The sequence below is a fragment of the Mesocricetus auratus genome, unplaced genomic scaffold (assembly GCF_017639785.1).
Source record: "Mesocricetus auratus isolate SY011 unplaced genomic scaffold, BCM_Maur_2.0 contig_6984_pilon_obj, whole genome shotgun sequence".
NCBI classification, from domain to species: Eukaryota; Metazoa; Chordata; class Mammalia; order Rodentia; family Cricetidae; genus Mesocricetus; species Mesocricetus auratus.
Genome location: NW_024432061.1, coordinates 8,148 through 14,757, shown reverse-complemented (window position 1 = coordinate 14,757; position 6,610 = coordinate 8,148). Strand labels below are relative to the sequence as shown.

The 6,610-nt window shown below is 39.3% G+C and overlaps 1 pseudogene; it reads right to left on the bottom strand.

The window, feature by feature from the left end:
* Positions 1-4,840: 4,840 nt before the first annotated feature.
* On the bottom strand, positions 4,841-5,418 carry LOC106021244 (annotated as a pseudogene).
* Between the last annotated feature and the right edge of the window lie 1,192 nt (positions 5,419-6,610).

Genomic DNA, 6,610 nt, shown 5'->3' with positions numbered 1-6,610 from the left:
TGTGACATCTATAGAGATCACTTAGACATCATAATTATACACTGTGAAGACACAATCCTGCATTATGACATAACAATTATACACTGTGATATAACTATAGTGTAACATGACATCACAAATATACACTGTGACATCACTATGCTGTACTATGACATCACAATTATACACAGTGACATCATTATACTGCACTGTAACTTCACAATTATACAATGTGGCATCACTATAGTTCACAATGTCTTCACAATTAAACACAGTAACATCACTCTAGTGCACTATGATATCACAATTTCACAATGTGACATCACTATAGTGCACTACGAAATCACAATGGTTCATTGTGACATCACTCTTCTGCACTATGAAACACAATTATACACAGTGTTGTCACTACAGTGAACTGTGTCATCAGAATTTTATAATGTGCCTTCACTATATTGCACTACGACATCACAATTATACACTGTGACATCACTGAAATATATTATGACCTCACAATTATACACTGACATCACTATAGTGCACTATGAAAACAATTATACACTGTGACATCGCTTTACTTCAATATGACATCATAGTTATACAATGTGATATCACTATGCTGCAGTATGACATCACAAATATACATTGTGACATGAATTTAATGCACTGTGACATAAGAATTATACACTCTAATACCATAATACTGCAATATGAACACAATTATACACAGTGACATCACTCTTCTGCACTATGACAGCACAATTATACACAGTAAATCACTATACTTCACTAAGTCATCACAATTATACACTATAGTACATTATTATATAATGTGACATCAGTATGCTGCACTATGACATCACAATTATACATTGTGACATCACTATAGTGCACCGTGAGATCAAAATTATACACTGTTATATCAATATGTTGCACAATGACATCACAATTATACATTGTGACAACACAATGATGCACTGTGACATCACAGTTATACACTGTGACATCAGTATGCTGCACTATGTTATCACAATTATAAATTGTGACATCATTATAGTGCACTAAGTCATCACAATTATACACTGTGATATCACTATGCTGCACTATGATATCACAATTATATAGTGTGACAACACTATAATGCACTGTGACATCACAGTTATACACTGTGACATCAGTATTCTGCACTATGATCTCACAATTATACACTCTGATATCACTGTATAGTCCTGTGAAAGGAAGTGAAAGGAAAAGGGGCTTCCCTTTTTTCTCCGGGAAGTCAGCCAAGCTTCTAACTCCTGGTCTGTGTGACTCTCTCTCTGTCTCTCTCTCTCTCTCTCTCTCTCTCTCTCTCTCTCTCTCTCTCTCTCTCTCTGATAAATAAATATATTGTTTTCCCTATATAGCCACGATATCTGGTGTCATGGAAGTGCTTTGGAATTACAGCCCATGCCTTGGAAACCACCTGAAATCGGCATCCCGATGTGAGTGCTAATTGGCACTTCAGCTGCTGCCACGTGCAGTGGTGCTAGCTACATTGCCAGGGTCCGGAGATGCTGCAGTCCAAGCATGCTCGCTGTGGCCCCGCCGCCGAGTCCTGCCATGGATGCAGTCTGCCGCTGTGCGTGCTCGCTTGCACCCCACCGCCAAGCCACGCAGACCCAAGGACTCTGACCCCTCTGCTGCCTGTCGCCAACACATGTGCTGCTCACAGCCCACCGCAGCGCTAGGAGAGGCAGCCACTAGCAGTTGCGCCTCCCTGCCTCCAGCACCTGCAGTGCACCCAGCAGAAGCAGCAGCATGCCCCTCGGGCCCAGTGCCATTGTTCCTCGGGGCCCATGAGTGCCGCGGCCACCTCTCTGCGCCTGGAGCTGCCCCCCCTGCACATGTGACCGCTCCACGTCCCCGCAACCGGCACCCTGGCCATCTCATTATTAAGTGACTTATATCAATTTAGAATTTCTTAATTTTTCTTTTATCATTGGTATGTCCGTTGTTATTTCTGCTTTTTCATTCCTGATTTTGTTAATTAGTATGCTATCTCTCTGTCTTTTGGTTAGTTTGGACAGAGGTTTGTCTATTTTGTTGATTTTCTCAAAGAACCAATTCTTTGTTTCATTGATTCTTCTCAGTGTTTTAGTGGTTTCTACTTAATTGATTTCAGATCTCAATTTGATTATTTTCTGGCGTCTGCTCCTCCTGGGTGAGTGTGCTTCTTTTTCTAGAAAATTCAGTTGTGCTATTATTTCTCTAGTATGACTGTTCTCCAGTTTCTTCATGTGAGCACTTAGTGCTATAAACTTTCCTCTCAGCACTGCTTTCAAAGTGTCCCATAAGTTTGTGTATGTTGTGTCTTAATTCTCATAGAATTTGAGGAAGTCTTTAATTTCTATTTTTATTTATTCCTTTACCCAGGGATGGTGCAATTGTGCATTGTTCAATTTCCATGAGTTTGTAGGATTTCTGCGATGTGTGTTATTGTTGAATTCTAATTTTAAAGCATGGTGGTCTGATAAGATACATGGGTTTATTCAATTTTTTTTGTATCTGTGAAGATTTGCTATGTTTGCTATTATGTGGTCATTTTTAGAGAAGGTTCCATGTGGCGCTGAGAAGAAGTTGTTTGGGTGGAATGATCTATAGATGTCTGTTAAACCCAGTAGGGTCATAACTTCTATTAGCTCTTTTGTTTCTTAGTTAAGTTTCTGTCTGGAGATCATGTCTAGCAGTGAGAGCAGAGTGTGGAAGTCTCCTACTATTAGTGGGTGAGATTTTATTTGCATTTTGAGCTTTAGTAATGTTTCTTTCACGAATGTAGGTGCCTTTGTATTTGGGGCATAGATGTTTAAAATTAAGACTTTATCTTGATGGACTTTTCCTTTGATGAATATGAAATGTCCATCTTCATTTTTTGATGGATTTTAATTTGAAGTCTAATTTGTTAGATATTAGGACTGCTACACCGGCTTGTTTTTTGGGTCTGTTTGATTGGAAAATCTTTTCCCAACCCTTTACTTTGAGATGCTGTCAGTCTTTGATGTTGAGATGTGTTTCTTGTATGCAGCAGAAGGAAGGGTTCTGTCTTCGTATCCATTCTGACAGTCCATGTCTTTTTATAGGCAAGTTAAGGCCGTTGGCATTGCGGGATATTATTGTCCATTGAATAATTATTCTTGTTTGTGCTTGATTTATTGGTAGTGAAGTTATTTTGTGTAGTTTCTACTCCCTTTTTCTTTTGGTGTTGGGTAGAGTGGGATTTTATTGCTTGTGTCTTTGTGAGTGTAGTTATCTTCCTTGGATCTAGGTTTCCTTCTAGCACTTTCTGTAGAGCAGGATTCATGGATATGTATTGTTTAAATCTGGCTTTTTCATGGAATATTTTTTCCATCTATGTTAATTGAAAGCTTTTCTGAATATAGTAGTGTGGGCTGGCATCCTTGGTCGCTTAGCATTTGTAGGACATTTGTCCAGGATATTCTGGCTTTCATTGTTTCCATTGAGAAGTCAGGTGTAATACGGAAATGTCTGCCTTCATATGTTACTTGACCTTTTTCTTTATCTGCTCTTAATATTTTCTCTTTATTCTGTAGGTGTGAAGTTTTGATTATTATATGGCAAGTTGATTTCTTTTTCGTGTCCAGCCTATTTCGTGTTCTGTAAGATCTTTTATTTTCATAGGCATATCCTTCTTTAGGTTAGGGAAGTTTTCTTATATGATTTTGTTAAATGTGTTTTCTGTACCTTTGATCTGTATTTCTTAGCCTTCTTCCATACCTATTATTCTCAGATTTGGCTTCTTCACGGTGTCCCATATTTCCTGGATATTTTGTGTTAGGGATTTGTTGGTTTTGAGCTTTTCTTTGGGTGACAACTGTATATCCTCTAATGAGTCTTCAACACCTGAGATTCTCTCTTCTATCTGTTGTATTCTATTGGTGATACTTGTGTCTGTAGTTTCTGATCATTTACCCAGCTTTTCTATTTCCAGCATCCCCTCGTTCTGTGTTTTCTTTAGTTTCTATTTCAGCTTTCAATCTGTCAACTGTTTGAGTTGTTTCCTTCATTTGTTTCGTTTTTTTTCTTGGTACTCTTTAGGTTCTTTGAGAGATTTGTTTATTTCTTGAATTTTTCCCCCATTTCATGGATTTTTTGTTTGATTTTTCTTTTATTTCTATAAGGGATTTCCTCATTTCCGCTTTGGGTGTCCCTATCATTTTCATAAAATAATTTTTAAGGTCAGTCTTATCTGCTTCTTCCATGTAGTGCTTTTCAGATATTGCTGGTGTTGGTTCCCTAGCTTCCAGTGGAGTCATGTTGGCCTTTCAATTGCTGAGTGAGCTCTTATTCTGTCTTCTTCCCATCTATTCTTGCAGTGGGTGCTGGTGGGGTCTTTATGTGTCCACTGGTTTCCTTCCTTCCTGAAGCTGTATCTGGGGATGCTAACACTGAAGCTTAAGCTGAAGCTGGGGTTGCCGGGGTTGAGGCCTGGAAGGGCTGATGTCTTTCCTGTGTGGGCGAGTCTTCTGGATGTCAGGAATGGCCCACAGAAGCTTGAGGGGATGGGTGTTGGGCAGGAGATGGGGAATGCCCCCCCGGAGACCCAAGCTCTCACTAGTTTGCTTTTAATATTAAGAAAAAATTAAATTAAGGATTGACTTCAAATTTGTGTTTAACAATACAAAATGTATAAGCTTTATTGTATAAAGAAAGCAGCTATCACCGAAAAGCTATTTCTCTAAATTAAAATGTTTTAAATATATATAAAATTGTAAAAGGACATGCTTCCCGACTAATGATACTTGACATAATATTCAATGACATGAAAAAACACATTCTAGTTAACTTCTGTCCCATTTTCAAGTCACCGTATTGAAGGATATATCATGAAATCGATGGTTCTGCATCTGGGGAATTTTCCAGTGGAACTTTCTTCCACTGGTGTGTATATTTTAGTTTGTCTCATTTGGGTGTCTCTTCCACTTTGGTGATTGGCTAGAACAGCAATCTGTATCATGAATGTTCATGTTGGCTTATTATGACTGTCAGTTAAAGGAACATGTATCAAGCCAATTGGTTTCACGAATTCAAGTTGCCGAATTTCTTGAAGGTTGTGAAAATTAATTCTACTCTGACTGAGATTTTGCTTGGAGTGTATCTTTCATCACATTTATAGTCTGTATAAATACACAACATATTCACTATTGTTTTTCTTCTGAATTGGGTGTTCACTATGTGAGGTTGAGAGCCATCAGATTGCCAGTAAGTTTCTAGATTGTCATATCGTAATTGATCCACTTCAAAACCTGGTTTGCAAGATGAGAGTGACCACAGAGCTTGAGAGCTGATCTCCCTTATGGTCCCATTTCATTCCAACTGCTTAGGATGAGCACCAAAAGGTTTCTTGTTAGGTGTGGTCATCCTTAAATTGTTCTTTAATCCCAGCACTCAGAGGGAGGCTAAGGTAAAGAGAGGCAGCAGAAGTTCAAGGCCCATCTTCTCTGCACAGAGAACTCCTGGGATACACTGGTCGGCCACAATCCGGTCTTGCACAGGGCCGCACGCCCCAACACCTCTCCCACCAGCGGCACGGTGGCTCCCCGACGCCCCTGGAACAATTTTGAGTCTCAGAATAATCTTTGTATCCTGTATATTTTGTCACAATGCAAGTTTACTTGTGTTCATCATCCAAAGTGGCTTCTGGAGATCTATAACCAACACCACTCCTCCTCAACAAAAAGGATGCGAAACAGCAGATGGAGAGTCAGAACACCCAACGAGAGCAAGTGACAGGAGAAACAACAGAGTTGCAATATTGACTCTTCTTCATCACTGAAGATTCTCCTGAAAATAAATAGTATTTTTCCAAAGTCATCATGACAATCTTGACTAAATAATTTCATCCTTTGCTATATCATCTAAAACCTGATCTTCTGTGTTTCTAAACATTTAGTGTGTCGACAGGCACAACACAGTATCTCTAAATGCTTCCCAGAAGCAGAATATTGTTGAGTCCAGGCCCCCCAGGGTCTCTGTGAGTCACTGGTCAGCTAATAGGTACATCCTGTTTTTCAGTCCAAGTAAATCCTATTTCTGAGACTTGGCTTATTGCCCTGGCCATGCCCCACTTATATCAATATCTACCTGTGAGACAAACAAGATCTTTCCAACTGGCATTTTTCCTCTGTGTTGTAAGCCTGCTGCTCCCTCTCTACAATGAAGAAGTGTCCTCTTATCAATAACATTGGAAAGTCTTATCTTTCACTTCAATCTCCAGGCTTTCACCTGACATATACTTGCTCATGGCATGGTTACACCAAGGTTTGTAGATAATTGGATATGTGAGAATGACCAGAAAAGAAAGGAGATTGGAAAAGAAAGGAAGCTCAAAAAAGTAACTTGAGAAAGCTAGAAATTGAAAACAGGTAACTCAACTTCTAAAAGTTACTAAAATTGAATAGTTAAATCTCCAGGCTTTCACCCAACAACAGGGTCAGTAAAGGAGTGATTGTCCTCAGAGGTTAGGACGGTGGATTGGATTAAATCTCTGAGACACCAAGATCAGAGAAGAATGGGGATGCTGAGAAATCACCCTCAGAGGATGGTCAGCAGATATATATTTATGAGGGTGTAT